Source organism: Rhinolophus hipposideros, assembly GCF_964194185.1.
Source record: "Rhinolophus hipposideros genome assembly, chromosome: 11".
In the NCBI taxonomy this organism is placed as follows: domain Eukaryota; kingdom Metazoa; phylum Chordata; class Mammalia; order Chiroptera; family Rhinolophidae; genus Rhinolophus; species Rhinolophus hipposideros.
This window is the reverse complement of record NC_138057.1, coordinates 12637151-12660430: the sequence shown is the minus strand read 5'-3', so window position 1 is coordinate 12660430 and position 23280 is coordinate 12637151. Positions and strand designations below refer to the sequence as shown.

At 34.6% G+C, this 23280-nt stretch overlaps 1 protein-coding gene across 7 annotated transcripts in view; it reads right to left on the bottom strand.

Annotated features, from left to right (window-relative positions):
* LINGO2 (leucine rich repeat and Ig domain containing 2) overlaps positions 1 to 23280 on the bottom strand; it is a 1152505-nt gene that overhangs the window by 423281 nt on the left and 705944 nt on the right. Inside the window, exon 1 of one of the 7 annotated variants that reach the window (XM_081067715.1) lies at positions 18665 to 18719. The exons of the other annotated variants lie outside the window; for them this stretch is intronic. The gene's annotated coding sequence lies outside the window, so the exon portion shown is untranslated. Of the gene's footprint in view, positions 1 to 18664; positions 18720 to 23280 lie in introns of those variants that run through there. 7 annotated transcript variants of the gene reach the window in all.

Sequence of the window (23280 nt, the reverse complement as noted above, 5' to 3'; positions counted from 1 at the left end):
AAAAAAAAATAGTTCCATTTATTTGTTTAGTTTTTACTTTACCAAAAAAGTGATATTAAATATTGAGGATTTTCATGTTATTCAATGAGTTTGTCAAAATCTTTGGCAAAGCGCTCATCACACCACTATCACGTGACAAAAAGAAGTAGCTACAGAAGATATAGAAACAATCTGGCTCCGCTGTTCACACAAGTAAAGCAATGGAATTACATTCTTTTCGTAAAATTAAACATTTTCTGTTAAGTAAATATACTTCATCATTATCCATTTTAATTAAAGATGTTAGATTAATAAGCTTGGACAGGAGTTTTCATTATAATCTACAGCATTCCTGAAAAAAAACAAAATTGCTATGGTTTCTCTCCTTTGTGGTTCTTGAATTTAAAACATTCACACACACACACACACACACATACACACCCGTTTCTCAGAATATTTTGAACATCTACCATTTACTAATGTGTCTCATCAACTCACTCTCACTTAAAATAGATTTTTAAATTAAATTTGCTTCAAGAGATATCACCTTTTGTGAAGCAGTAATTATTTTGAGCGAGATAGGGAAACTCAAGATTGCAAAGTGCTCCAGTTGAATTACAATGAGCGGATGCCTTCCATCCCAACACATGCAGCCCCAAATCCTGCACAAGAAATCCTTAAAATGTCTATCAAGAAAAAAATTTTGACATGTTATCTCTTCACTGTAAGTATCTTAGAAAAGGTCAGAACCTGTCTGGAAATCGATGAACAGTGAAGTGGTTTTGCTCCGAGAGAGAGAGCAGCAGAGCCTAAGAAGTTGTTCTTATTGAAGATGTAAGCTTTGAATGTTAAGATAAAGGCATGTAGTACAGCATAAAGTTCTTTGTATTTTAAAATCAAATGCACACATTTTCTTATTACACCTTCAGAATTGAGGAATTATATGTATGTACTCAATTCTGTGTACCAATAAAAGAAATACATGGACATACACATACGTAGTTATATACCCTCACAGCCCTTTCCAAATACACAATTTACTACAAGTATCAAGTACATAAATGTGGAGGTTGAAACTGCAATTCTGGCCTAGTAGGGAAGTAATCATTGCTGTTAGAAACTTTTTCTTGCACTCTAGTAAAGGTTCAGATAAACAGACTTTTTCAATTACACACTGGTATGACATGATTAAAAGAAGTCAGTTGTGAAAACGGTTAGTCTGTGAAGGACTCTAGCGAGGCCATATTGTCCCTGATTTTTTAGGGCATAGAATGAAAGGGAAGGGAGGGAAATTTCAAGCCAATGGGGTAGGTTAAACCAAACTCTATTTAGAGTGGCTGTAGTTCAGTGGTGTTTGGTTCCATTCCATTAATAGACAGCACTATGAAAACCAACATGGTTTTAGGCTTTGGTTATATAGAGATGAATAACCCACAGAGAGAGATGTAAACATAAGAAGAGAATTATAGTGAAGTGTACCAAATAATGACCTAAAGTTGAAATCTGGAATTGATCTGCAAAGATGAATTAGAGACTGAGCTGTAAACTTTGAACTAAAAAGTAAGGTTTCAAAAACGGAGGAGAAAAAAGTTACCATGTTCCCACAGGGTTGCTCTGTATAAAGTTATTTATGTAAGATTCTCAAGAGGACAGATAGTATTAGTTGAGGAGATAGCAGAGATGTATCTATAAAATTACATACTTAGTGAACAAATGCTTCCATTTTTTCATTATTCATCCCAAAAAAGGAAGAGAATTAGAGAAGCATCACCATCAAAAAATGAGATGCTAGCCCATTTCAGTGATTCCAAGAATAAGAGAAAAGCACAAATTTTCTGACATGATGTTTCCATATCTTTCCTGTTCTTTGGACTTCATGGTTAGTAAGGAAATTTTAAAATACACAAAAATGTTTTCATATTTTGGGATAGATATCCAGAAGAGGTATGGCTGGGTGACATGGTAATTCTATTCTTAATTTTTTGAGGAACCTCCAAACTTCCTTCCATAGTTGCTACACCAGTCTGCATTCCCACCAACAGTGTATGAGGGTTCCTTTTTCTCCACAGCCTCTCCAGCAACACTTGTTATTACTTGTTTTGCTAATAATAGCCATTCAAACAGGTGTGAGGTGGTATCTCATTGTTCTTTTGATCTACCAAAAAAATCTGAGAATACTTATCCATAAAGAAATTAAGTGTGTGAACTTGTTGCAATAATGTTGCTAACCTTTTTTGATATAAGGAGGATTACTCATTATGAATTTGTACCAAGTGGACAAACAGTTAACCAAGTTTATTATTTGGAAGTGCTGAAAAGGCTGCATGAAAAAGTTAGAGGAAAGTGACCAGAACTTTTCACCAATAATTCATGGCTCTTGCATCACGACAATGCACCAGCTCACACGGCACTGTCTGTGAGGGAGTTTTTAGCCAGGAAACAAATAACTGTATTGCAACAACCTCCCTACTTACCTGATCTGGCCCCCAATGACTTCTTTCTTTTTCCCAAAATAAAGGAAATATTGAAAAGAAGGCATTTTGATGACATTCAGGACTACGGTAATATGACAACAGCTCTGATGGCCATTACAGAAAAAGAGTTCCAAAATTGCTTTGAAGAGTAGACTAGGCACTGGCATCAGTGTATAGCCTCCCAAAGGGAGTATTTTGAAGGTGACCCTAGTGATATTCAGCAATGAGGTATGTAGCACTTTTTCTGGGATGAGTTCCCAAACATAATTGTCAGACCTCATATGTGTACTCATATTTTCACTGCAGCATTATTCACAGTAACCAAGGCATGGAAACAACCGAAGTGTCCTTTGATAGATGATTGGCTAAAGAAGACATGGTACATATATACAATGGACTATCAGAAAAGATGAAACATCGCCATTTGCAACAACATGGATGGATCTTGAGATTATCATGCTAAGCAAAATAAACCAGACAGAAAAAGTCAAGAACCATATGACTTTACTCATATGTGGGACATAAAACTGAAAGCAACAAACAAACAAGACAAACAAACAAAAACTCATAGACACAGACAATGGTTTAGTTTTACCAGGAGGAAAGCGGGGGACGGTAGGAGGAGAGGTAGAAGAGGGTACTACATTTTTTCTAAATATTGCTTCCTGCCTAGCCACCTGTATGTCATTGTTTGTAAGGGAGACAGAAGGAGACAGAGCTAGGAGATTATTTACATTCACTGCTCTAGTTCAGGTGGGGACAGGGATTACTGTAGGGCTACAGATCACAGGAACGTATCAGAGTGTCACTGTTATCTACAAGGGAAATATGAGCCACATACAAAGAGAGTGAGAGGAAACTCTATCAAAGTTTAGGCGACTTTACTCTCTCTCCTTTTCTCTTTCTTTGTGTCAAACCTAGAGGTTTGTACAAAGTGAGATAGCCCTGCATTGTGATATTTACAAGGAATAACTAATTTGGAATGTCTTTTCCTGTAGTCATCATTATTTTATGCCCATATCGAGAAGAATTAGATTTTCTCATCTGGTATATAAACACTTTGTGACTTAAGATTCTGAGGTATTAATGCTTGAAAAAGACTAAACATATTTCAAAGATTCTGGAATGGTTGAAGATGATACAGTTCTTGGTAGTATACGTCGTCAAATTACAATTTAAGATTTCTCATGGCAGATGTGAAATGTCTTTTCTTCTGTTACAACTCTCCTGATCGCTATGATTTTATGATTTTATGATTTTATGATTTTTATGATTTTAGAAAAGAACAGAACTTACAGAATATTTGGAGATAACATAGCCATCTATAAAATTTTTGTAAACTATTCCCTTTCTGAGTGAAGTTTGAAAGGGAGTATACCCTGAAATATTAAGAAAATATACTAAGACTTTGTATGTCAGAACAAACTCCATTTCTTCCAAATTATTCTTAGACACTAGAAAGGAAAGAGAATAAGTGAATGTCAATGACTTGAAATTTTTTCAAAAGGAAATGAATCCACAAAACTGAAGTACCAGTGAATGCTCTTTCTGGTTTTTCAGCTATGTTTACAGGATTACATATGTATTTTGACAATTAAATCAATTAATGATGCTACCTATCATTAAATTAGGTGACATACTATTTAAAATAGAATTTCCAGAATAACTAGTGACAAGGTTTAAATTTCCTCAAGACAATTTTAAGAGAGGATAAATCTTATGATAATTATACATATTTATAAAAGAGTCACATGTAAAGAAAGCTGAATTAGGCAGTACTTCATTTTCTTCCACTTTATTTTTTTTTTAAACATGGGGTATCTGTTTTAGAGGACTAATTTCACTTGACCAAAATTTAAGTTCTTAATTGTGGTTCTTCTTGGGTTGGGCAAAGAAGATGTAGAATATTTAGTTATTTTCTCCTTTTTAGGATATAATTCACAGAAATTACATAATGTATTTTGTTTTTCCTCCTGTCTTAAAATCATTAATTTGAGAAACAGTTCCATGAACTGTCCTATTTATCAAGTTAGATGTCAATGGAAACATCATGAAGCGTCTCAGCCACTGTCTTTCCCTTGTCTCTGGCAATAGTGTTAAAGCTGGTCCCATGGACTCCGGCCACTAATTTTCATTGATTGCTTTCCTCTTTCCTACATAGTCTGCCATGCTAATTTACAAGAAAATTAAGCCACTTAGTAGTATCAATTTCATGTATACAGATTGCAAAAAGGGCAACAATACTTTTTAGCTCCTCTCATCAAGAAGAGGAATGTCTTGCCCTACCACTGAAACTGGGCTGGACTTACAAGTTACTTTGTTTAAAAGAAGGTTAAGGAAGGAAGTTGTGCAAATCCTGCCTATAGATTTTAAGAGCCCTTTCTTGGATTGCTGCCACCATGTGAATAAGCCCAGGCTAGCTTGCTGGAGAAGAGACCAACTATAAGAGAACCATGAAGGTGGTACCATCTGGGACCAGTCAACCCCCTCTTAACACACCAATTGACAGCAAATGTATAATCAAGCCCACAGGGATCGGTAGAGTCCAGGTATAATAGAAAGAACTACCCAGAAAAATTATGAACTAAGTTAATGGTAGTTGCTTTTAAGCCACAACATTTTGGGGTAGTATTTTGTGGAGCAATAAACAACTGACACTTAATTCCATGTCATTTTAATATATCCATGTAACAACACATTAATAACTGTACTTTTGTGCCATAATTTCATCTGGTATCCCCGTTATGACAAGCAGGCTAGATTTCTCTTTAGCACTACATTTACCTATACTCATGTAAATAAGTTCCACCATAAGAGCTGGGATTACCCAAGAGGCACTGGAGTGCAATAGTTAAAGGGTCAGGTCCTAGCACTTCTTTTGAACCCCTGCCATCAAATACTGGTTCTTTGATGTTAGATTAATGAATTTCTCCATTTTTTCCCCTTGTAAAATAAAGGTAATAATACAACTTTATAGACCTGTAATGAGTAGAAAATAACATAACATGTTTAATGTTTCATATGTCATAGCTATTCAATGGATTTTTATTTTTAAATTTTCTAGCACACTACAGTGGCTCTGATGTGTTTGATTAATATATGCTTACTATATTGTTTCAAGCCCTTTAACTCTCACAGCTTTTCTTTCTTTAAATGCCTTTATAGTCTGTACTTTATAATGAAGAAAAAAAACTCATACAGAATTTACTATGTGAAAGAAACTATTGAATATGCTCTCAATATTATGCCATGTTGCAGCTCTTTTCCTTTTATCACGACCTGGAACATTCCCATCATGTGCTCACATTGCTATGGGTGATATCCAACATTATAGCCTTTTTATTGTCTTATTTTTTGGAATGGGGGTTAGATATTTCTCTAGTCAGAATCAAATCAAAAGGAACATTGTGTTTAATGATTCAGAACAATAAAATCAGAGATCTTATCTACTAAGACATCTTCTCCAAGGAGTAATGTCTTAATGCTCAGTGCACCAGCTACCTACAACCTATGCTAATCAAATGTGTTTTCACAACATGACGGCTGCCCAGAGAAGTCAAAATGGGAACTCTTTTAAAGAATGATTTCTTTAGCATCTGATTATGTTTTTGTTGTTGTTATTGTTAAATGTAGATAAATTACTTCCGTTTTGAAATGCTTACTCAGCCTGCTTCTTTTGGAGATCCACTTTAGCCATATTTTCATTTCAAGTTTGAATTCATCTATAACTATAATTTTCTTTGCCTCAGAGGAGAAAGTCATTTGTTTTGAAGTTGAACATAGTTAAGGTATTTTGAACTGTATCACTAAAATCAACTACTTAAAACAAAATTCGTTTTGCTGTATGAAGCTCAAATGAAAGGTTAATACAAACATATTCTATAATAAATAATAGTAATTTATCCTATCCATAAACTTTTAAAAAAATCTAGATAAAACTTCTTCCCAAAATAAAAATGCCTACATTTATATGGCTATATATAAAACATATAGTTCATCTTAAAACATGTCAATATTTATTTGTATAAAATAGTAGATGGATAACTAACTAGCAAGGTAGACACAATACACCAAAAAAGTTAACAATTCAGGGATTGAGGGTATCCGATCTTAATTTTTAAATTTAACTGTGAAAAATAAGTAAAATAGAACATGTTTAAAAAAAGTAAAAATAATTTAAAAAATAGAAATAAAATTTAACTGTGAAAAATGACCACAACTGTACATTAAATTCCGATGTCAATTATAACAGTGTATGAGATGTATTAAAAATCAGGTAGGTGACAATCCTGAAATCTAAGAATAAATTCTATTTATTCTGTATTTGTGGAAGATGAATAACTGCCTAGTTGATTAAAAAAAACACTGTCATTTCAAATATACATGGGACTTATAATACCGGGACTGATCTCATATATCTGAAAAATAAGTAACTTTTCTGTTGATGTTTTTAAATAAAACTGTAAGTTCAGTGGATCAGCAGTTATATTTACAATGGTATTAATTTGGAAGGTGGAAAAGGTGGGAAATATTTTGCATCGAGTAGCACAAGTCTACCAACCATTGCTGGAAAAACAATTCAAAAGAGTGTTTTGTTTTATTTTGTTGTTTGTTAGTTTGAAGAAAGCACAGTCAATAGAAGCTTTTAAATATGCAGGATAATTGTGATGTTTTTGTATCTTTTGCCATGTTTGTAAAAGATGAGGGTAGAGAGAGGCTGCTTCTGAGAGGCACATGGCTCAAACGGATGTTTAAATCCCATGCAAAAAGATGAGGCTCAGTAGACATAGTCTGAGGGTATCTGAATGAAGGAAAATTGCACCAAGCATGTGTTCCTTGCTTTCATGCCTGGAGCATTTCTGTTTTTATTAGAGACACAAGAAGTGCACAGACCATCAGCTACCTGTCAAACTCCTGTTTAAGAATCAAGATCCAGCTCAGATGTAAATTCTTCCCTTCTTCCCCCTATGACTTAATAGCATGAGGTTCAGATTTTTTATTGGAACTCTTATTACATTTTGCTATAATTTTCTTTCCAAAGGTATCCTTTCTCTAGCTCTCTCACTCTAGCTCTCTCTGCAATATTAGTATCCATTCAGAGGTCAATGACATTGGATTTTCATCTCATTCATTCATCCATTTATTCAACAAATATATGCTGAGCACCTACTGTAAGCAAGATACTATACCACTGGCTGACGATACAATTTTTTTTTTTAAAGCACAGTTTCCACAGTCAAGAGCCTATGTATCTAGTTGGAAACACTGACTAGTACATATAATGATTACTGTATTACATCATATATGCTATGAATAGTAAAGTGTTTTGAGATCATATGAGGAGAACCCTTACAATGGAATTAAAGGGTTCAAGAGTTTTCTTGGAAGACAAGATATTTAATGTGTTGTTTATAGGACGAATGGAAGGAGAAAAACAGTGTGTTGTGAAGGCTTGGTGGTGAGGTACAGTACGGTCAGGAAACAGGAAAGAAATTCCCCATGGCTAAAGTGTACAGTGAATGCCTCCTGTTTTAGCACAGACTATGTTGTGTCCTGCCGCCTCAGTAAATGCTGAATAAAAACTGGGTGAAGCTCTGAGAACAATACTGCATGGTTGACAGAACTACAAAATGGAGCATCAGTTCATTCAATCCCAGGATTTGAGGACAAAGGACCTCAGCAAGGGAGTTGAGAGTCGGTCTCATGCCATCATCCAGCCCAACAATATTAACTAGCAAAGACTTTCAGTGATATGTCAAAGTATGCTCTGTCTAGAAGGGAGTGGGGTCAAGAATAGCCTTTTCTATCAGCAGTCTTTTTGTCTGTCACATGTCATGAGAAGTAAATGAAGACTGGCACTTTGCACTTCAGAGGCATTTTAGAAAACCTGCTCTCTGGTTCCTTCTCTCTCAAATGCTTTGAATGTTAAAGGAATCTCATCCTTTCCTATTTATTTTTTATTTTTCATTTTAAAACTGCACATCAATCCTTCCGATATGCCAGACACTGTGTAAGATACTCAAGGGATACAAAAATATTAAAACACCAAAAGATGTAGTCCAGAGAAGACAAACTCATTAAGAGTTCCCTTCTTTTCAGTGCTCTGCTTTAAGTACCACGTTTCCCCAACGATTAAACCGGGTCTTATATTAAGGTTTTCTCCAAAGATGCATTGGGGCTTATGTTCAGGGGATGTCATCCTGCAAAATCATGCTAGGGCTTAATTTCCAGTTAAGTCTTATTTTTGGGGAAACATGGTAGAGAGCAAAAAACCTGAAGGATTTTTGGTAAGTTCTCTAGTCCGCCTGTCATCATACATGTTCGTTAAAGATATAGAGGCCGCTGCAAATGAATAAAATCATTTTACCACTCAAGCACAGAGCTGCTATTACTTTTGGAACATCAGTTACGTACTTTGGACTTGATGTATATTCTCTCCTTAATCTTCACCATAACTCTGCGGTAATAATCTTCATTTTTCCATATGAGGAAACTGAGGCTGTTGATTTGTAAAGATTAACTCATTGACTGAAACTCATATAACTAGTAAGTGACAGAAATTTTGAAAAGGGTTGCCTCATCCTTAAAGCCTGAGTTTTGAATTTCATTTGTAAAGTTGCCTTCTTGCCAAATGTACTATGATCCTATTCCATAAATTTTCAGTGAATGGAAAATAAATCCCAGACAATTATCATAATAATACATTCTAGACCATATTCTACATTCCCGCAAACAATGTCACATCTGTGCTTCCTTTGTACTGGCTCTGTCTGTAATATGGTCCGGTACATGCAGTACAGGAACAGCATAAAACATGCAATCAGTTCCCCAGGATGCTTTTAACATGGCAAAACATTCCTTTATCATAAAAAGGTAACAGGTTGAAACCAGTTATAGCCATGCATTACTTCCTAATTTAAAATGATGCTTCTCCTAATAATGTAATTTCACAGAACAATAAACAAAACAGCTTTCTATTTGGTTTTTATATTTCATCTCTGGATCAGGAACAAGGGTTTCTGATAGTTGAGAGGATTCTTTGGGCAATCTTTGAGAAAAGTGTTTAAGAAAATAACAATGTGAATAACAAGTAAGGGAAACATGGGATCTTGTCTGCCTTCACCCTTTTGTTAATAAAGCAGAACAGCTGCTTCTCCGTAAAGGGAAGAAAGTATGAGGTGGTTTAAAAGTGTTTACATTTTCCAAAGTTAGGTTATTTTCGTGTCTAATCAATTCTCTGGTTCATCACAATGGTTAATTGCTGAGAAAGTCATCTGATCAGCACAACTGGACCTTATCATCTACTTGGCAATGCAGTGGACTTTTCAGTCATCGACCTCAATTGACTCAAAAATGGGTGATTTATTTGACTCTAATCAGAGCAGTGAGGCTATTACAAAGCTCGACTCTGCTTTTCATCAGGGTCATGGTAGACTCAAATGTAATTGTCATTGGTTATAGCAGAAGGAACACATGCTTTGGAATCAGATGTGCATTTAAAACCATTTGTTTCACTTATGAATAACTTTTCACAACTTTCTTGAATTTTCCAAGGATGTGTTCCCTCATCTATACACCGATGAAATTAGTATCTACTGTTTATCGGGAGAACGTAAAGTGGTTTTCAGTAGTAAACTATTAGTACATCCTAGTTTTGCTCTGTTATCATTATAATCAAAAGGCAACCCTAGCAACATGAACAGGTATCCGGAGAAAACTTGCCTTAACTTTCTAACTGGCTATATAACTTTGGTTAATATAAAGCACACTGTTTACTTACGTACTTTCTTTGACAATTGTATCATAGAACTGGAAAATGGAAACAGTACGATTCTAAATAACTCATCTTAACAGTTCAGTAAATTTTTAATGTTGGCTTAGCACTTGTATCTGTTTAACGAAAAATGAGATAGAATTAAATAGTATTCTACTATTATCCTGCCTCTGCAAGCTTGCAGAACACACTGAAAAGACACTGTGCATTAAGAATACATTGTCTATTCTGGATGTTTTGTTTCCCAAAACTTCACAGGAAATTTAAGTTTTAAAGCAAAAATGTGATAGGTAATAATAAAGTTCTTTGTTCTTTCCATTATGGACTAAGGGCAGTGTATTAGTTCCAAACATATCCCTTCAGATTATGAATCAGATGAAAAAGTTGCATCAAGAATAAAGAAGATGTGGTATATATACACAATGGAATACCACTCTGCCATAAGAAAAGACATTAATAAAATATTGCTATTTGGGACAACATGGGTGGATCTTGAGATTATTATGCTAAGCGAAATAAGTTACACAGAAAAAGTCAAGAACCATATGACTTCATTCATATGTGGGATATAAAACTGAAAGCAACAAAGGAACAAGATAAACAAATAAAGAAACAAAACCTCATAGACACAGACAATAGTTTAGTGGTAAGCAGGGAGGGGGATGGTAGATGAGGGTAAAGGGCATCACATATATGTTGACGGAAGGAGAACTGACTCTGGGTGGTGAACACACAATGTGATATATAGATGATGTATTACAGAATTGTATACTTGAAACCTATGCAACTTTACTAACCACTGTCACCCCAAAAAAATTTAATTTAAAAAGTCAACTGCAACTGAAAAATTAAAATTGAAAAATGAACTGAAAAAAAAAAATAAAAAGAGAAAAGAAACATTGTTCTTTGGTTGATGAGGTCCACTTCCTTTTAATGATTCTTTAATATGTAGTGGGAAACTAATTATATGGAACTTTGAATAACTGATAACATTATATGGGGATATTCAATAAGCTAATGTTCCCCACCTTTTTCAACTGAAAACCCTGAAATGCTAGAAATTTGCAATAATGCAAAGAATCCTTTGGATTTAGGGTAGAAATGAGTAGTAAAAACTAATTTTCAAGTTATCACACAAAACTAGTTTATTACTATTTCCACCACCACTAAAATGCTTCCACTTTTTTATTTCTCAATCTGTTCTTTGTGGCTTCTCAACCTTACCGAAGCAGCTACCATGGTGTTCAATTGTACCTGAAGTCATGCATTTGAGTTGAGAAATAGAGAGAAGCAAGAAATTGAAGATAACCTAGATAGGGTGCAACAAGATATTCAGTTTTATTCAACAAATATATATTGAATCACTGCTTTTGCAACCCCCTGAAGCACCTATAAAGATGACTTAGATATATCTTCAGATTGCTCACATTGAGTTAGATATATATGTCTGATTCCCAAAAACTACCAGGAAGAAATCTGAGTGAGGAATTCCCAAGGCAGGAGAGCAGGAGAGAGGTTTCCTACAGTGTGTGTGTGTGTGTGTGTGTGTGTGTGTGTGTGTGTGTGTGTGTAATTTTAGGTAGTTTTTTTGCAACTCTCAAATGCTCAAATGTACCTTTCATTCCAATGCTGGTTGACTGATAACAGCTGCCTGGAGCACATTATAGGAAGAGACTCTGAGACTGCTGGCAGGCTTGAGAGAAGAAGGCACTGCCTGGTCAGAGTGCTGGCCATGTGAGTAAGGTGGGTGAATGGCAATGGCTGTGTTTTCTATTTATCATCCCAGGGCCCACAAGATTAAATTCAAGCTTGCTAGCATGGCATACAAGATGGGTACTCCATATTGCATCCCACAAGTATGTTCTGGCATACACAAGGATGACAAAGTACTTATTGTTTCCTTAATGCGCCATACTGTTTCACATCTCAGAGCCTCTATTCACACAACTCCCCTTTCCTGGAATAATTTATGTTTCATCCTAACACCAATTTCTTGGAGGAAATCTCCTTATCTTTCAAGTTTGAAGTCAAAAGACTTCTGATGTTGCTAGATCCTAAATAGATCTGACTTCTTTTGCTATCCCATATTATTCCACAAAGGACTTTAGTGTACTGTTATAACAAATGGGTTTGTTTACATTTAATATCATATTTGTGATCTATTTCTAGGCCACAGATTGCCTAAAACTTAAGAGCTTAAAACAATAAATTTTCATTTTTCTCATAGCTGCTTTAGGTCAGGAACTGAGGGCTGACTCAACTGATAGTTCTGGCCCAAGGTCTCTATTTAGGTTATGGTCAAGGTGTCAGCTATACTAGTGGCCCTCTCCAATGGGCTTCTTATAACATGACAACCTGCTTAGCTCAGCAGAAGTGACCCAATAAAAAGAAAGAACCTCCAAGAAGGAAGTCTTTTTATAACCCAATCTCAGAAGTGACATCCCATAATATCTATCACATTAGAAGCAAGTCGATAAGTTTACCACACACTTAAGGAAAGAGATTACACAAGGACGTGATGGCTGAGTCAAGAGGAATCATTGTTAGTCATCTAAAAGTTGGCCTACCCTGCTTAATGTTTTCCTTAACTGGGTTAATCCCCACATTAATTTCTCTGCACTGCCTAGTGTCCGGCACAGAAAATATTGAAGAAAGGAAGAAGAGACGGAGGAAAAAAGAGAAGGTGAGATCAATCAAAGCCAGATTATAAAGCAAATCCCTTAAACAACTGGAAATGACAAATTTATAAAACTATTGTTTGGCAGAAATAAACACAATTTTAATATTTTAGCCAAGATTAAAATTACATGGAACTTCTAGCAATGCGACCCTTGATTATGACATTTTACAATGATAAAAATTTGTAGCTTAACAACTGTTTTGTAGGTCTGGAGAAGAATGTCCCGAAGTTAGAAATAAAAAGACCAATTATGTTCTTTCTGCCACTTCATGGAAGCTCCTTGCAGTACATTTTGTGACTCTTCCAAAAAGGCCCTGTAGCTGGAACACTGACATTTATAGATGCAATTTTATGTAATAAACAGAAGTTCAATCATCTTAAATGGGTTATCCAATGTTTTATCCAAACTGAATTCTAATTTAGGCTTATTTCTCCCCAAAAGCAAAATGAAAACGTGTCTAGTGTCTTGCTTCAAAATATGTGATGTGACATTTTTTTTTCCTGTGAACCATAGCTCTCACTCACACACTTCCTCCCCCTCTTTAAACATATAGGACATGGGAAAACACAAATGGTTAAAATCTGCTCTCAGAATCCAGTGTATGAACATCCAGACACGCATATAATCAAATATCCATAATATAATGGGAATGTATTATGATATGAGCATAGTACATGATATAATGTGAATGTACTATCATGTTAATGTAACATATTCATACAAAATACTGTAGGGTCATAGGAAAAGGGTGATTAAGTCTGCCTGTGAAAGATCAAAAGGTGACACAGATGAGATATGATATAGATCTCTAATGATGGCAAAGAAGGTATACAAATGTTCTGACGTCCTTTGGAAAAGATACAAGTACTGGGACAAAGATTAGATATGGGTCAAACTTCTTGAAACATATTTATTGAATTTTACTTACCACCCACTTTGATATTAAAAATAATATTTGAGCTGGAATTGTATTGGATTTAAATAAATTCTTCTGTCTTAATCAACATTAATTTAATTTGTAAATAACAAAATATTTACTATCACACATGAAATTGGAACATTTCAATGGCAATTTCAAGAAAAACGAAGAGGAGCTGATGATGGAAGACTCACACAGTAAAACTTTCCCTGTCACTGCTCAGAAAAGCAAATGTAATAGTTTCCAGTTCAGCTTAACTGTGATTGATTTTTTGGCAATTTAAAAGTACAACCAGTAAGTTTGTTCACATGAGTTAACAGGATTGAAGCTTCAGAACTAATAAAGTACAGTTTGAATTCAGACCTGAATTCTGTCTCTATTATCTTTGCATTTATGGTCACATTAATCATGAAATTAGAATAGAAAAAATGTTGTTATAAAATACACTCTGACTATATTAATTGTACTTTAAACATAAAGGATTCTGATGTTTGTATTTAATTCTGATTAATTTCCATAATAGAACATTGCAGATAAAAGAAATGTTAATTCAGCTTAACTATATTTTCAATTTATTATGAGCCAAATATACTGAACATTAACCACAACTCCTCTCATAGAAAGTGAATGTTGTATGAAATCTTGTTTTAATTTCTAGAGAGAATTGAACCAGCTGGGGAATGACGCTATATTACCCAATAAAAATACACATTTTTTTAATCGCTATCTTGAGTTCTCTTGAAAAAAATCTAGTTTCAGAAAGTCTAGACATAACTATTTATCATTCTTAGACATAACTTTTTAGCATTCAAAATGGCTACTCTTTCTCTGAAAAAGCAGTGAGTCATAAAGATGTGGAAAAGGTAAGTGGTAGGAAAAGGTAAGAAGTAGGAAATGGTAAGAAGTGTAAAAGCCATTCAAAATGGCTACCATCTCTCTGAAAAACCAGTGGATTGCAAAGAGGTGGGAATGGTAAGAAGTAGGATAGTTTGGTGGAAAGGCATCATTGCACAAAATTGAGATTGGGAAAATACATAATGCATGATATTACAGACAGACTTCCTAAATTACAGCAACCAAGCTAAAATCCCTCTCCTCCCTTCTCAGCTACCATTCTCCATACTAACATCTAGGCAACTAGATATAGAGACTGGTCTTTAAATCTCTTTTCTTTCTTACTCATTCCACACATATCACTTGCAAATCTTCTATACGTCAGGTATTGTGCTGAGCCAGAAAAACAGACGGAAAAAAAATGGCCCCTTATGTAAGGTTTTATGATCCAGCAAGAGGAGACATACCTCATTAAGCCTAAGATTGTACTGATGAAAAGGAGGGAACAGATTTAAGACACATTTCTAAAGGTGAATAGTGAAATCTTGATTAGTGACTTGAGAAATGCCACTTTTGATTCCTGAATTTGGTTTCTATCAAGATGGAGATCTTCTGTTTTAATATTCTCCATAAATGCTTTATTCTCTTCTGTTCGCTAGTTCAAAATTGTCATCTCATTTTCTTCAAATGAGAAGATATAAATGTTTCTCTTTTCTCCCTTCTCTAATCCATCATTTGTACCCAACTTGATTTTATTCTCTACTCCTTTCATAGCCTAGCTGGATATCCACTCTCCCTTATCTTTTTGAAATATTTATTGGTCTTTTCTTCCCTATGCAAATGCAACATTTGAACAAAAGACAAAAAGAAAAAGAAGGAAAAGACAACCATTGGTCTAACCTACAAAGACCATTCTATGGATAGCTTTGACCACTTTATACTCTCTCTCGAGCCAATATAACCTCTACAGTTTTTCTTTCCTCATTCACTCATTAAAAAAATAAAATTACCCCCCCCTTTATAAATGCCCATATTTTCTGTCAGATTTAATTTTGGGGGAAAAGGAACGTATCACATGTAGATTTATTTTATACTAAAGAACATAGAGTGAACATTCAATACATAAATATTAAGACAAATTGCTAAAGAAATAGTTGCTAGAGAACAAATTCTACAGGGCATAGCGTTAAAGGCTATAAATTAAAGGGAAAACTTTTTAATTGTATTGTAAAGTAATTCAATTCTTGTTTATTGCAAGTCACTTTAACTATGTTTTATAATCTGATGTTCTAGAAGTTTTAGAACTATATAACCTAAGAATAACATCTATCACATCTATATAGGGATATGACCCTAAGAAGAAGCGTTTTGAGCTGGGCTGCCAAGAAAACTCCTAAATTAGCAAAAGCTACAATTCCTCATCTTCCAAGTCTAAAGAAATACTAATTGAGATAAAAAACAGGAGTTCCCCACAAAAGTTCTGATGATCTGAAGCATGAAGTTTGTTGCCCAATTGTCATTCCATTTCATTTCAAGATATTTGCAAACGACTAATAAAATTAACATAGAATGAGAATGTAATGGAAGACAAACAATGTAGACTGGTTGCTGGAAGGCAAGCTTATAGGTCTATCTGTCCCTTGACCTTCCTTCACAATTTACAAAGTTATAATGAGAATATACTTTCCTCTTTTGTGCATGAAACAGCTCTCTCTTTGGTGAATGGGGCATCAGACTATGAAGGAAAACAATGCAACAAAAGACCAAGTAATATTGAAGTTATTATGTGTAATGGGGTCAACAGAGTAATAAAAATCAATATAAAAGATAATAAATGAACAAAATGCAAAAAAGTATTGGATAAATCAATAGGATTAGAGGATTGGGAGCATGTGAGGTCTTAGAGAAGTAAATACTTAATGATTGATTGACAGGTTGGTTGACACTCTTGCCACTTATTTCATTCCTAGGTCTTCTATTTGTGTCTTTCAGCAGTAATCAACAATGGAGTATAGTTACCAAGGTTCTCAACTTGGAATTTTATTAACACTTAGTCCTGCTTTCTGTTCTTAACATAATAAAAAGCCCACTCTACAGTATCTCAGAAGCTTTTGAACAAATTATCCATAGCAACAACATGCAATTGCAAAGATTTCAAACATTTTTTTTTTAACTTGATAAAGTCAGGACTTAAACTAATTCTTTATATAACAGTAAACAGTTTTTATTTACTATTACAAAAAGTAAATATGAAATCTTAATGGAGATTAGCTTCTGCCAAGACCTTTGTAATCTAATAGTTTTGGATTATTGGCAACAGACCTAAACATATGTCATAGCACCTGAATCAGTCAGGCCTCTGGTAGGAAACAGATCGGATAGTCTGCTTGTGAGAGATAAATAAGGAAAACTCTTTATAAAGATATCACAAGGTCTGAGAAACAAACAAGGGATATTGCAGTACTCCAGTGGTAGCAAGAGGAGGAAGTCCTACTACCACAGGCCTGAAAGAGAAAGGTTAAGGAATGCCATTGGGACCTTGAAAGCATGCCTCCATAGACAGGGCCACATGATAGGAGCTGGAGCCTTTAGCAAATGGGTGAAGCCACCCTGTGAAGACCTGGCACAGAATGAACTGGGGATCAAATACCCCAAATCTCACTCTTCCCCTTTCTCATCTCTTGATGGTGGCTCCACTGTCAAAACTCAGAAAGCCAAAGGGAAAGGGAGCCACACATTGTGGCCTTCTAGATTCTACAGGAAGGCAGGGCAGGATGAAGAAGGGTTCTGAAAGACAAATATAATACATTTGTCACAGAAAACCCTTACATAAGTTGCCAATGCAGCATAGTAAATTCTGCAGGTCAATATTATTCCTTTTTCTTCATACAATTTTTAACAGTTTAAATTTTCATTACTAACACCCTAGAGCTAGCTACCTCCCCCTCTTCAAATAAGTATTTAACACAATAAAAATGTTTTATTTTTATACAAGAATTACAAGACAAGTGACATAGGAATGTGGGCAAAATTATGAAGTCAGAAATATTGGCGTTGGTTCCAGTAATCTACTTTTACGCTTTCCTTGTTTTACCAAAAGCCTAGGGGCTTTCATGATGATCCTCTCCTCATCATAGTAACCTCCACAGCTATTAAAATATATTATGATCTAGCAAGTCTTTTACTCTCCCAAAACAGCTATTGGCAAATAGTGATGATGATTTAAGTTTATTAATCTTCACTAATACCATTACAGTTTATCAAAGCCTAACACTTTTGCATTGCATTTCAGAAGCCAAATATGAAAGACAATTTTGATGATGTCTGAATATAAGGAAGGAAAATATCATACAAATGCTCAGTAGCCAAAATCCTGGGTGCTATTTATCATGCTATTTATCAAATATTTGTGGTTCTCTTCGGCATATGGGGTCATTGCACTTCCCTGCCCATGTGGTTGGATGGCCACGTGACTTGCTTTGTCCAATGATATGCATCACTTCTGGTAGGAAACTTTAAGATCCAATGCACAATTTGCATTGCTATCTCCTTCTCCCTGCCATGGCGCCAAGCAATGTTCCCGATAGTGGCTTCTCTGACACCCAGGATCCTGAGCTGAATATAACTCAATGGCTCTCTGTCATCAGCAAGCAATACATCTCACTTGTTTTCAGACTCTGATATTAGGTGTTTTTCTGTTACCACAGCATAACAGAGACCATATTGACTGATACAATCCTCCAGGGACTAACTTAAACTACTAATGTCTTATTTCTACATAATGACATTTTGTTTTCCTCAACATCCTGATTTTGTTTTTAAAGAGAGAAAAATATATACTAAGGAGTATGTGAATTTTGTAAATTGATGTATTCTATATATAGAAGGCTCAAGAAATTTCTGGAATATTAAATATATATACTTGAGTGATTATTTACATTTCATAATTCAAAGATACAAAAACATGTGTGAATAGAGTGATTACATAAAGTAACAAGCTTACCTTCAATGGAACACACAAGGCCATTTCTAAAAGAGGGTGCTCTAGAAAAATGTCTTATAGATCCTCAGAGGAGTTGGGAAATATCCCCACTGTGGAAAAGCAAATCCCTAATTATGAAGATGGAAGGTTCCCTCTGATGTTCCCACAATATTTGTCATGTGAGTTCTTCCTTTTCTTTTATTTGCTTTTTTTCTTTTTTCTTTTTTGGATTCTTAAAACTACTAGAGCATATTAAGTTGAAGTGATGCGTTTTAGAAATGTCACAGGAAAAAAACAAGAAAACGAAAACTCTACAAACAAAAGAATTTATCTTTGGATATAATAACTAAAGGACATAAATATCTCAGAGAATGCCTTTCTGTTTCAACCATGACTCTCTATGGAGTGGAGAAAAAATAGAGATCACATTAAAACAAAATCAATCAGCTGAAACATACTACATATGCCTCAGTGATTAACAAGAATGTTTTATTTCTATCAGTTATGCAAATGAGAACAAGGTATTTTAAGGTTTTTCCCAGTTCACATATTAATTCAGAATATATAAAACAATTTGAATGAAAATGATCTGGAGGCATATCACAAAATGTCTGAATACATGTACAGCAGTATACACTCATTGTTCTTTTTGTGATATATTGGCACATCCTTCTCTTCAGGAAGTTTACATAGTAAACTAATTTTCAGTTAAAGAAAGAAGCCCTTTGCTTAAACAGAAGTGTGAAATTTATCACTTTGCTAATCTTTGGTGAATTTTAGCCCACAGTTCAGATCAGATGTTCTCAAACTTCAGTGAACATCAAATTTACCTTGGGCACTTATTGAAAATACAGATGCCTCTGTGACTCCAGAGTTTGATTTGATGGTCAGAGGTCAAATTTCTCAAGTTATTTCTGATGCACGTGGTCTAGTCACTATCCATTAAGAAACACTACTCAAGATAGGGAACTTACAAACGTATTGGACATTGATTTTCTTCATTTTCATCATCCAATTATAGTTACCATGCTTTCCCTAAGCATTCTCTTCTCTAACAACAAAGGAGAAAAGAACATATTATCCTATTGATTTGTTTCCTCTGACAAAGAGTAAACAATTCATATTTTTATTAAACAAGTAAATCGTTTATTATTCAAGTCACTTATTATTTGAGATTTATTGCAAGTAACTCTCTAGAAGCATCTGTGGTTGCAAAAATTAGACTGTTCTAACTTACTGTGTTTAAGATTATGTTAATTGTCTTTGACTTCCTTGAACTCAGACATCCCTCACTTTATGCACTGTTTTCTACTGAGAATACACTTCAAATTTTCCATTGATTAGAACATTTTCCTATTGTTTTATTGTTTTATAAAAACTTTTCTGCTACTTGCAATGTCTTTGTAAGTCTACCTCTTTCTCTCTTTCTATTTGACTTGTGTGAATTCTACAGATACTCTCCTTTTCCCTGAGACAACCCTGAAAATAATAAAAAGATTCTGTTTTATAGATTATAAAAATAAATGGACTGTACTCATTTTCATTTGGTCAGTTCACTTTACATTGCTGTTTATTTGTTCTTTAAATTCATAAGAAATACAGATTAGAATAACCAGAACATAGTTAGCAGAAAGTTAATAAATGAATGGCCACCCCCAAATCCTACCATTAAGACATAACGACTATTAAAATTTTGGTTTATGTACTTTAAGAATTTTTTATGTTAAGTGCACATATAAGGTAAAAAAAAAGAGAGAGAAATCAATGCTGTACTTTGATCTCTACAACACAATGCTGTTTTGTAGCCTGCTTTCTTCCCTGTTTACCTATTTCTTTCTTCAATATTTACCTACTACTCCTCTGTGTTTTGCTCCCTGTTTCATTGTTGTAGATTTTTCCAGGTTTGTTGAGATATAATTGACATATAATATAATATTGCGTACGTGAAGTTGTACAACTTTGACGATTTGATACATGTATATATTGCAAAATGTTTACTGCAATAAGGTTAGTTAACATAGTCTTCACCTTACGTAATTACCTTTATTTTGAGCATTGTTGTTATGGTGATAATATTTAAGATCTACTCTCATAGCAGCTTTCAAGTATATAACACAGTATTGTTAACTATAGCCACCATGTGCATCCCTGGAATTTATTAATCTTAAAACTGAACGTTTGTACTCCTGGATCAACATCTCCCCATCCCCCAACCCTAGTCACCATAGCAATCAGCAATCTACTCTCTGTTTTTGTGAGTTGGTCAATTTTTTAGATTCCACTATATAAGTAAGATCATACAGTAAATACTTCTGTTTGATTTGCTTTACTTAATATAATGCTCTCAAAATCCATCCATATTGCACAAATGGCAACATTTTCTTTTTTATGACTGAATAATATTCCATTATATCCACAATATATACATACATATTATATATAATACATATATTTATATATATACATATGTATATATGATATATATATATATATATATCATATATACATATGTATATATATAAATATATGTATTATATATAATATGTATATATTAATATGTATATATATAATATGTATATATATAATATGTATATATATATATGGTGTGTGTGTGCGCACACATCTATGTGTATATTTTTTTCTTTACCCATCCATCCTTCGACAGGCACATAGGTTGTTTCCATATCTTAGCAATTGTGAATAATGATGTAATGAACTTGGGGATGTAGATATCTCTTCAAGATAGTGATTTCATTTCCTTTGGCTATATACCCAGCAGTGAGGTTGTTGGCTCATATGGTAGTTCTAATTTTCAGTTTTTGAGGAATCTCCATACTATTTTCCTTAATGGCCCTACCAATTTACATTCCCACCAACAGTACAACATGGTTCTCTTTTCTCCACATCCTTACCAGCTTTCTGTTTTCAGAGCCAAAGCAGCAAGTGTTTCAATTAGATGCATTGACATTCTTTCCATTCTTTAAACATAGAGTCTCCTTGCAAAGACAACTAAGAGACTATGTTGATGTGAGCCAGGGTCCTCTGCTGAGTATCAGACCCACCTACATATTTTTTTTTTTGCAGTCTCAAGCACTATCAGTGCTCATGTGTATTCTTCTGTCATGTATATACGAAGGTCTGACAATTAAGTTCAATAAACTCATCCTATAAAAAGTGCTACATACCTCACTGCTGAATATCACTACAGTCACCATCGAAGTACTCCCCTTGGGAAGCTATGCATTGATGCCAGTGCCTAGTCCACCATTCAAAACAATTTTGGAACTCTTTTTCTGGAATGGCCATGATAGCTGTCATTGTATTACACTTGGTGTCCTGAATGTCATCAAAATGTCATCCTTTCAATATTTCCTTTATCTTTGGATAAAGAAAGAAGTCATTGAGGCCAGATCAGGTAAGTAGGGAGGGTGTTCCAATATAGTATTTGTTTACTGGCTAAAAACTCCATCGCCGACAGGGCCATGTGAGCTGGTGCATTGTCGTGATGCAAGAGGCATGAATTGTTGGCAAAAAGTTCAAGTTGTTTTCATCTAACTTTTCCCCACAGCCTTTTCAGCACTTCCAAATAGTAAACCTGGTTAACTGTTTGTCCAATTGGTACAAATTCATAATGCATAATCCCTCTGATATCAGAAAAGGTTAACAACATTGTTTTGACTCTTGATTTCGACTGACAGAAATGTTTTGGTCGTGGAGAATTGGCTGACTTCCATCGTGCACTTTGATGCTTTGTGTCAGGGTCATATTGGTACACCCATGTTTCATCACCAGTGATAACACAACCCAAAACATCGTTTTGCCTCTCCAAAACGTCTTGGCAAACTTCAACTCTCCTTTGCTTTTTTTCATTGGTGAGCTCCTTTGGGCCCATTTTTGCACACACCTTTCTCATGCCAAAATTTTCAATTATGATTTTCCTATTATTTCTCTACTGATGTTTACTTGGTCCGCTATGCCTCATAGTCAGCCAATGATCTTGATACACAATTCAATGAATTTTTTTCAATGTTTTCGTCAGTTCTTCTCATTACTGGTTGCCCTGACAGCTATTCATCATTGCACATTCTCTCCCCTCAGAAAAACGTTTATTCCATTTGTACACTGCTGTTTTCTTCATGGCATTATCCCCATGAAATTGCACTAACATGTCCCTGATGTCACTTCCACTCTTGCCAAGTTTCACAAGAATGTTAATGTTTGTTTGTTGCTCTAATTCAAACTCACATATTCTCACAGTGTCACACAAAAGGACGCAACAATGTGTCATTCAGCAAGACACCGCCACACGTTAGCATGAACACAGCTGTGAGACACTGATATACCAAAGTTATGAAATGTTACAGAGCTGTTTGTACAGTGCTGCCAATGTAAGCGCAGTGTCAAGTTCGCAAACTTAATTGTCAGACCTCGTATGTTCATTATAATTCATGATAGTTCCTTGGCTGAGATCATAATCCTGGGCCTATGAAGGCACATAAGTCACACAGTAGAGAATTTGCTTTGTTTGGTGGAACTTCACTACATAGTGTATATTTTCAATATATTTAATATTAAAATTATTAGTCTGAACAATGTTGTTTTTTTACAAACAGCATTTCTAAAAGTGAGAACCGAAC